The following is a 10602-nucleotide window of genomic DNA, read 5'->3' on the forward strand; positions in this document are numbered from 1 at the left end:
TGATTGTATGATATCTAGCATAGGTTGTGCTTATTCGTCTTATGTATATCGTGAACATGTAAGATAGCCTGTTAATCTCTTATGAAGTGACAGTGAATCTTGAGATTTAGAACTTGCCATGCTAGCATATGTTCGTGTATTGTATGCATGATTAGTGGGTAACTCTAACCGTTTTACTTGCCCTGTGTAATCATCATGAATAACTTGTGCTTAAATCGTTATGTTGTCAAATTCTGTAGACATATAGGGTCTCAACATAATTGATGCCTATTCAACTTCTATCTTAATTATGGATGCTTGGTAGAATGATATTCGTACAACGAAAGTTGGCATTTATCAGTTTCGTGTTGTTCGATTAATATCATCACCATTACATGCTAAGGGTAAAAACAATAACTATTGAATGAAGTAGTAATGAAGTTATGATCTCATGTGTGTTTAATATTGTTAATTCAAGTGTTTAATTCTCGTAGTTATTATTAGTTAATCAACCTTAATTATTATTGTCTTGACATTGAAGAATAATCATACATTGGTGAGTAAGTGTTAATTAAATATAATTAATCAGAGTCTCTGTGAGAACGAACTAGAAATCATTCTATATTACTTGCGAACGCGTATACTTGCGTGAATTATTTAGCGCATGCTTTGTGCCTTACAAGTTTTTGGCGCCGCTTCCGGGGACTCGGTGTTAATTTGTTTAGTTTATGTACTTGTCATCAGTGGTCATTAGGATTCATTGATTAAGGCTTGTTACTTACTGTTTCCGGTTGTGTTTCAGGTACTCTCGCGAGCGTTTATGCAAACATGTTCTCGCACTCGCAAGATGAATCTGGATAAAGCTGAGGAGACAGATACAGCTCTTGACTTTCCGGAGAAGATAGTTTTTGAAGATTCGGATAAAGAGAGTGAAAAGAAAGAACCTGAAATAATGGGTGATCGTGTAGTTCAAGATGATCCAGCTCTTATGGACTTTTCTCGGCCTAAAATTGATGACATTCAGTCAAGCATCATTCATCCGGCTATTCAGGCCAATACTTTTGAAATCAAGCTGGGCATTATTCAGATGGTGCAGAATTCTGTTTCTTTCGGAGGAGCTGCGACTAAGATCCCAACATGCAAATCAGGAATTTTATCGAGATCTGTAGTACTTTCAAATATAATGGTGTTACTGATGAGGCTATCAAGCTGAGGCTTTTCCCATTCTCTCTGAGGGACAAAGCTAAGGACTGGTTATATTCTTTACCAGCTGGGTCCATCACTACTTGGGAAGATCTTGCGCAAAAGTTTCTGGTGAAGTTCTATCCAATGGCCAAGACTGGAGCTATGAGAAGTGCTCTTACTCAGTTTGCGCAGCAACAAGGAGAATCTATGTGCGAAGCATGGGAACGCTACAAGGAGATGTTGAGAAAGTGTCCACATTATGGTATGCATGACTAGATGGTGATCACTGGTTTTTATAATGGTTTGGGGCCCAATCTCGGCCCATGCTCGATGCAGCTTCTGGAGGCGCCTTGTGGGCCAAAAGCTATACTGAGGCCTATAATCTCATTGAAACTATGGCTACAAATGAGTATCAAAACCTAACTCAAAGGATGATGCCTGGGAAGGTAACAGGTATTCTGGAAGTTGATGCAGCTACAGCTATTGCAGCGCAGCTTCAGGCGCTGTCTATGAAGGTCGATTCTTTAGCCAACTATGGAGTAAATCAAATAGCTAGTGTCTGTGAGCTTTGTGCAGGCTCTCATGCTATGGATCAGTGTTCTCTTGTTAATGAATCTGTTCAGTATGTGAACAATTATCAGCGACCTCAGCAGCCTGTGCCAACTATTTATCATCCTAATAACAGAAATCATCCCAATTTCAGCTGGAGCAATAATCAGAATGTTGTTCAGCAATCATATCAGCAAGCTACAAGTAAACAGTTTAATCCACCTGGATTCCAGCAACCTCAGCAATACGCTCAAAGGCAATCATATCCTCAACAAGGAGGTGTTGCTCCACCTTCTAATGCTGATTTCGAGGAGCTAAAGTTGTTGTGCAAAAGTCAGGTTGTTTTTATCAAGACCTTGGAGAATCAAATCTGTCAAATAGCCAATGTCGTGCTCAATCATCAACCTGGAACACTTTCCAGCGATACTGAAGTGCCAGGCAGGAAGGAAGCTAAAGAGCAAGTCAAAGCTATTACCTTAAGGTCTGGAAAAGTTGTTGAAGCTGAAAAAGCAAAAGATGGAGAAGCTGAAGTTGTAGAGTAAGAAGAGAATCAAAAGGAGAAAAAGGGGGAACCAAGGAAGACTACTGTTGAACACACTCTGCCTGAGGGTAATACAGGGGAGAAATAGCTCTATCTTCCACCGCCTTTTCCTAAGCGATTGCAAAAACAAAAGCTGGACAAGCAATTTGGTAAGTTTCTGGAGGTGTTCAAGAAACTTCACATTAACATACCTTTCGCTGAGGCTCTGGAGCAAATGCCTAGTTATGCGAAATTCATGAAAGGCATTCTTTCAAGGAAGGTGAAACTGGATGATCTTGATACCGTTGCTCTGACGGAAGAGTGCAGTGCCGTGCTACAACAAAAGTTCCCTCCAAAGCTTAAGGATCCAGGTAGCTTCACCATTCCTGGCACCATTGGCAAGTTGTCATTTGACAAGTGCCTTTGCGATTTGGGAGCAAGCATCAATCTGATGTCGTTCTCTATCTTTAAAAGGCTGAATTTTCCGGATCCGAAGCCCACCTACATGTCTCTATAATTGGCTGATCGTTCGATTACATACCCACGAGGCATCATGGAGGACGTGCTAGTAAAAGTGGACAGGCTCATCTTTCCTACAGATTTTGTCATTCTAGATTTCAAGGAAGATAAGAAGATTCCCATAATCTTGGGAAGACCTTTCTTGGCTACAGGCCGCACCTTGATAGATGTGCAAAAAGGTGAACTCACTATGAGAGTGTAAGATCAAGATGTGACATTCAATGTGTTCAATGCGATGAAATTCCCTACGGAAGATGAGGAGTGCTTCAAGGTGGATTTGGTCGATTCTGCAGTTACTTCAGAACTTGATCATGTGCTAAGGTCTAATGCCTTAGAAAAAACCTTATTGGGGGATTTTTGACAGTGAAGATGATGAAGGCAATGAGCAGTTACAATATCTGAATGCTTCTCCTTGGAAACGAAAGCTAGACATGCCATTTGAATCTCTGGGAAATACTGATCTCAAGAATGCTGAGGGAAAGCTCAAACCATCTATTGAAGAAGTACCTACTTTGGAGCTTAAACCATTGCCTGAACACTTGAGGTATGCTTTTTTAGGTGATGCATCTACTTTGCCTGTTATTATTGCATCTGACCTTTCAGGTAGTGATGAGGACAAGCTCTTGAGGATTTTGAGAGAATTCAAATTGGCCATCGGATGGACTATAGCAGATATAAAAGGGATCAGCCCTTCGTACTGCATGCATAAAATTCTGCTAGAGGAAGGTAGTAAGCTGACTGTTGAGCAACAATGAAGGCTTAATCCTATCATGAAAGAAGTGGTGAAGAAAGAAATTCTAAAATGGCTGGATGCAGGAATCATATATCCTATTTCTGACAGTTCTTAGGTGAGCCCCGTGCAATGTGTACCTAAGAAAGGAGGTATTACTGTGGTAGCAAATGAGAAGAACGAGCTCATCCCCACTCGAACAGTCACATGATGAAGGGTATGCATGGACTATAGAAAGTTGAATAAAGCCACGAGGAAGGATCACTTCCCTCTTCCATTTATTGATCAGATGCTTGACAGGTTGGCTGGTCATGAGTATTATTGTCTTCTGGACGGCTATTCGGGATACAATCAGATTTGCATTGCACCTGAAGATCAAGAGAAGACTACTTTCACTTGTCCATTTGGCATGTTTGCTTTTCGCAGAGTTTCTTTTGGCTTATGTGGTGCACCTGCCACTTTTCAGAGATGCATGATGGCTATATTCTCCGATATGATTGGAAAAAATGTCGAAGTGTTCATGGATGACTTTTCTGTCTTTGGACAGTCGTATGATGAATGCTTGAATAATCTCCGTTTGGTACTCAAAAGGTGTATTGAAACCAATTTGGTGCTCAATTGGGAAAAATGTCACTTCATGGTGTTGCAAGGCATCATTCATGGGCATAAGGTCTCTAGTAAAGGTCTTGAGGTGGATAAAGCCAAGGTGGGCGTCATTGAAAATCTTCCGCCACCTATTTCTGTGAATGGAATCCATAGCTTTCTTGGTCATGCGGGTTTTTATCGGCGTTTCATCAAGGACTTCTCTAAGATATCTAAGTTGTTGTGCAACTTGCTACAAAAAAAGATGTGCCTTTCAAATTTGATGATGAATGCTTGGCAGCATTCGAGACTCTCAAGAAGAGTTTAATCACTGCACCAGTTATTACGGCACCTGATTGGAGAGAACCTTTTGAGATGATGTGTGATGCAAGTGATTATGCAGTGGGAGCAGTTCTTGGGCAGCGAAAGAATAATATATTTCATGTGGTCTATTATACTAGTAAGACGCTAAATGGAGCCCAACTGAACTACACCACTACTGAGAAGGAGCTCTTGGCTATAGTTTTTGGTTTCAAAAAATTTCGATCTTATCTACTTGGGACAAAGGTGACAGTGTTCACTGATCACGCTGCCATCTGTTATCTGGTCTCAAAGAAGGATTCGAAGCCTAGACTTATTCGTTGGGTTCTCTTGCTATAAGAATTCGAGTTAGAAATCAAGGATCGAAAAGGTACTGAAAATCAAGTAGCTGATCATCTCTCTAGATTGGAGAATCTCAATTCTGCTTCACATGATAAGACATTGATCAACGAATCTTTTCCGGATGAGCAGTTGTTCGCAATTCAAGAGGAAGAGCCATGGTTCGCAGACATTGTGAACTATCTTGTTAGCAATATAATGCCTCCTAATATGAATGCGGCTCAAAAGAAGAAGTTTCTGCATGAGGTGAAGTGGTACATGTGGGATGAACTATATGTTTTTAGATAAGGAGCTGACCGAATCATCTGGAGATGTATCCCATTCTGTGAGACGGAGGGGATATTACGAGACTGTCATTCCACAGTTTATGGTGGACATTATGGTGGAGAAAAAACTACAGCTCATATTCTTCAAGCAGGTTTTCTCTGGCCTACGTTGTTTAAGGATGCACATCAGTTCGTTTTAAGGTGTGATCATTGCCAAAGAGTTGGGAATCTTACCAGAAAGAATGAGATGCCTTTAAATGTGATGCTTGAAGTTGAGGTCTTCGATGTTTGGGGAATCGATTTCATGGGACCATTTATCTTGTCCTGCAATAATCAGTACATCTTGCTGGCAGTCGATTATGTCTCGAAATGGGTAGAAGTCAAGGTGCTACCAACTAATGATGCAAAGGTAGTGTTGAGTTTTCTTCATAAGCATATATTCACAAGGTTTGGAACGCCACGAGTTATCATAAGTGATGAAGGGTCGCATTTCTGCAATCGTAAATTCAACACTATGATGCAGCGCTACAATGTGAATTATCGCATTGCTAGTGCCTATCATCCGCAAACTAATGGTCAAGCTGAAGTGTCTAATAGAGAGATCAAGCGCATTCTAGAGAAAGTCGTTTGTCCGTCAAGGAAAGATTGGTCTTTGAAGCTCGATGAAGCTGTTTGGGCTTATAGAACATCATACAAGACTCCACATGGGATGTCCCTGTTTCAACTTGTCTATGGTAAGGGATGTCATTTACCTGCGGAGCTTGAGCATAAGGCTTATTGGGTATTGAAGAAGTTAAACCTTGATCTAGATGCAGCTGGGAAGAAGCGAATGCTTCAGTTAAATGAACTTAATGAATTTCGACTTCAAGCTTACGAAAACAACAAAATGTACAAGGAAAAGGTAAAAAGGTGGCATGACAAGAAGCTATCGCCCAAGTCATTCGTGCCGGGGCAAAAGTTCTTCTATTCAACTCTCGTCTCCGACTTTTTCCTGGAAAGTTGAAATCAAGGTGGTCCGGACCATTTATCGTCAAAACTGTGTTTCCACATGTAGCGGTGGAGATTTTTTAGAACGATCCGGGCCAAGAATTCAAAGTAAATGGTCAGAGATTGAAGCATTATTATGGGGATATGGCAAACCGTGAAGTGGTTAGTGCCGTTTTATTGTCAACTTGATCGCATTACTCTACGTCAAGCTAATGACGAAAAAGAAGCACTTCTTGGGAGGCAACCCAAGATATGAGACCATAGGACACCTTAGAATTTAGTACTTTATCCAAAAACCCAAAAAAAAAGAAAAATGTTGGCAAAAAAAAAATTTCCAGAGACCTTGCAGGCGCCCGCCTGCTAGGATCAGGCGGCTGCGCGCTAGTAGGCGCCCGCCTGCTGGTGCCAGGCGACCGCCTGTGCCCCTGAATTTTGAAAAATTCGTGTTCAGCCTATATATAAAAAACACAAAATAAAAACCACAGCATCATATCACCACTAACCCACGATTTCTTCCCCAATATTAGCCACAATTCCCACTCCTAATCAAATTCAACCCCTAATCTTGCTATATATATACATACAACCTCTCCATACACATCCCATACACTTTCAACTCTACGAAATCTATCCAACACACCAAACACAACTCTCTAACCCTTATTTTTAGTTCTAATGGCCCCAAAGAGATCACGAACTATAAGGAGCAGTAGCACCATTCCGACTGCTGATTCTTCGAGGAACACTACTGTGAGGCCCCGATTGTTGGATGGGGCTGCTGAAAAAGAGTACACCAAGCTTCTGACTAAGCCTATTATGAGGGAGAGGGGGTTCTTTCCATCAGAGAGGGATGCTGATTTGCTACCGATGACTGCTGAGAAGGGATGGATTACATTCTGCGAGTCACCTGAGGTGGTTCCGATGAGTATTTTTCACGAGTTCTATGTGAACGCTAAGGCCGACAAGAATGGGTTTTCTGTTGTTCGTGGGCTGACTGTTGATTATCAGCCCGAGGCGATTCGCCGATTAATTGGACAGCGATAAAGGAAATCACATGAGGAGAATTGGAATAAAAAGTCCCCTGAGGACTTTGATATGGACTTTATTAATGTTACTCTCTGTGGGTCGGGCACAGTGTGGAAGTTCAAAAGGGGAACCAACGAGTATCGTAATTTCCCTGCTGTCGCGATGAACATGTATGCTCTTGCTTGGAATGCATTTATGTGTGCTAATATTCTTCCTTCTGTGCATGCACATGAGGTTACAGTGGAGAGGGCGAGGTTGTTATGGGGAATTCTGAATGAGGAATATTATGTGGACCTTGGTGAGTACATCTACCAAGGGATTTTGAAGTTTTTGAGGGGAAAATCATAGTACTTTATCCCGTATGCCTCTATTGTCATGAAGCTTTGCAAGGCATGTGGAGTCCAGTAGCCGTCTTATGAGCAGCTGCAGATGCCGGCCGCTCCTATTGATTCATCGACGTTGAATGCGATGCAGGAGTGGACGGGTGGAGAGCCCGAGTCACATGGTATGTGATATCACCTTCCAGGAGGAGTTCCAGCAGCTAGTGCTACCATGGCTAGGCGTATTCAGGCTCGTGGAGAGGCAGGTTCTTCGAGAGCCCAGGGAGGAGATGGTTCGAGATTGGCTGATGTCTAGTACATGAGGCTTTCCAGGAGGATGGATGCGATGTATGAGTCGCAGAGTCGGTTTGCGCAGGAGCTCACCCAAGCACTTGGGACTGCATTTAGAGGCCTTGGAGCTGACATCCAGTGGCCCGTTTATGGTGAGGATTCTCCTTATCCATCTCCTGACACTCCACCCTCTGAGGGTGATGATGAGGATGATTCATTTGAGTAGGTATACCCTATGTTCCTTTATATTACCTTCACTGGGGACAGTGAAGATTTTAAGTTTGGGGGTGGTAGTTAAGGAACATATGTGTGTGTGTGTCATGTAGTTGCATTTTCTTGTTAGTTTAGTTCATATAGTTGCATATTTTTGCCATATAGTTTTTTATATAGTTTTTTATTTTATAGCTTTATTTATCATGTCATATAGCTCATGCATATACCATGATCCCTTTGTGTTGCTTTACTGATTAATATGTGATATTGATGCGAGTGTAGTGATAGCGTTTGAGTGATGTTGAATCTTGTTAGGTTGACATGCATGCTAGAAACACTTGTAATTTCACTAAGTCTTAGAGTATGCTTAAGGACTAGATTGTTGTCATGGTTTGATTGTTTTTGAGGTTAATCTATTGCTTATGCTTAGAATGCATGATAGGCTCTTAATGATAAAAGACATGGAAAGATAAAAATTGGAAAAAAATAGAATTCATTGCTAGTTGTGACTAGGCGTCAAATGGCTAGTAGTCGGCTCATATTGTATACGAGTAGTCTAGGGTTGAGCAAGATGGAGCGAAACGCACTTGCTCAGAAATTGAAAAATAAAAAAAAAAGAAAAAAAAAGAAAAGAAAGAAAAAAAATATGGTTTAATGTACAACTGATCACGAGTGGTCTCTTTGGTATTCGAGTTATTAAGTTCTTAGGGGACTTTGTGCCTAGTGACGTAAGGCTTTTATAGTCTGGGATCCGCTAACCTGACGCTCGCTAAATGGGTACCATTGTATAGGTCTTTTGTGGACCTCACTCATTACACGATCAAATAAGCATTTGTTTATGTGTTGAATAAAAACATGATTCCGTAATAAAATCCAATAATCTTGAAGTGTTATAAGTCATTTTGTGTCTAGAATATATTCTTCGTATAAGCTTGTGATTGCCTTGAGGATAATTAAGTTATGGTGATTGATCTAGTTTCGAAGCATATCTGTTAAGCATTCGCACACACCACATTTCTAGTTGTATGTTATCTTGCGAGATTTAATTGATCTTTAGTCGCCTAATTACATTTGTTGATATGTCATGTGTTGGTTGGTTTAGTCATCGCGATGGGGATCGCTGTATTCATATAGTTTGCATTCATGCATGTTTTATTCTGAGTTTGAGTCTGTGACGCTTGAGGACAAGCATCGATTTAAGTTTGGGGGTGAGATAAGTGGCATTTTATACCACTTAGAGCGTCTCATAACGGCTTGAATTGGTATCTTGAACTCAAGTATTTTGTGTATTTGACGTGTTTTCGAGTGTTTTTGCATTTCAGGGTATAACTTTCTTAAATAGGTGTTTTCATCGAATAAAGCCTAAGGAAGTGCTTAGAATCAGTCCCGGGTTGATGTGCGGAGAATTCAGCAAAAACAGAAGCAAAAGTAGAAATTTTCCAGAAGTTATGCAGGCGCCCGCCTGATGGGAGCAGGCGACCGCCTGGTAGCAGGCGCCCACCTGGAAGAAGAAGGCGGCCGCCTAGGTGCGGATTTTCAGAATCTGGATTTTATTAATTAGAGTTCAATTGGGCTTCTGTTAGTGCTGGTTCTTTTGGGTTATTATATAAACCTTATGGGAAGACGTTTTCTTCATAGAAGATAATCGAGAGAGAAGGCAAGAAGATTGAGAAGACCGTTTTAGCACGCAACAATGAAGAAGAGGAAGCATACGTTTATCTTGTGATTCTTTTGATTTGTTGTAATAGTGGATGCTAGTTTTCTTTATGCTTTGAACCTAAATACTCTTGTGACGTACTTCATTATTTATTAAGTATTTTTAGTAGTTTATATCGTTGTTTTATTATCATGCTTTCATATGAACCCATGGTGACGATGAGTTCTATTATGGGTTAATCGTGATCATGGGATCCTAGTGGATTTACTATGGATTTCTTTAGTTAATTGTTTAATACCTTGGTATGTGGTGATTGTATGATATCTACCATAGGTTGTACTTATTCGTCTTATGTGCGTCGCGAACATGTAAGATAGCTTGTTAATCTCTTGTGAAGCGACAGTGAATCTTGAGATTTAGAACTTGCCATGCTAGCATAGGTTCGTGTATTGTATGCATGATTAGTGGGTAACTCTAACCGTTTTACTTGCCATGTGTAATCATCATGAATAACTTACGCTTAAATCGTTATGTTGTCAAATTCTGTAGACATATAGGGTCCCAACATAATTGATGCCTATTTAACTTCTATCTTAATTATGGATGCTTGGTAGAATGATATTCGTACAACGAAAGTTGGCATTTATCAGTTTCGTGTTGTTCGATTAATATCATCACCATTACATGCTAAGGGTAATAACAATAACTATTGAATGAAGTAGTAATGAAGTTATGATCTCATGTGTGTTTAATATTGTTAATTCAAGTGTTTAATTCTCGTAGTTATTATTAGTTAATCAACCTTAATTGTTATTGTCTTGACATTGAAGAATAATCATACATTGGTGAGTAAGTGTTAATTAAATATAATTAATCAGAGTCTCTGTGGGAATGAACTAGAAATCATTCTATATTACTTGTGAACGCGTATACTTGTGTGAATTATTGAGCGCATGCTTTGTGCCTAACACCAATTAACAGAAAATTCAACAAAATTCATATAATAATCACATAATATTTATTTATTGACAAAAATAATTACACGTCATACCCCGGATATTACATATGTTCATGACATCATTTTCCTCATTAGAAGCATATCCAAATGTACCACTGGA

At 40.2% G+C, this 10602-nt stretch overlaps 1 non-coding gene across 1 annotated transcript; it reads right to left on the minus strand.

The window, feature by feature from the left end:
• Positions 1–1323: 1323 nt before the first annotated feature.
• LOC141709647 (small nucleolar RNA R71) lies at positions 1324–1430 on the minus strand. The gene has a single exon (XR_012570212.1). It is a non-coding gene; the product is annotated as a small nucleolar RNA R71 (small nucleolar RNA).
• Between the last annotated feature and the right edge of the window lie 9172 nt (positions 1431–10602).

This window comes from Apium graveolens, chromosome 2, assembly GCF_009905375.1.
Source record: "Apium graveolens cultivar Ventura chromosome 2, ASM990537v1, whole genome shotgun sequence".
NCBI classification, from domain to species: Eukaryota; Viridiplantae; Streptophyta; class Magnoliopsida; order Apiales; family Apiaceae; genus Apium; species Apium graveolens.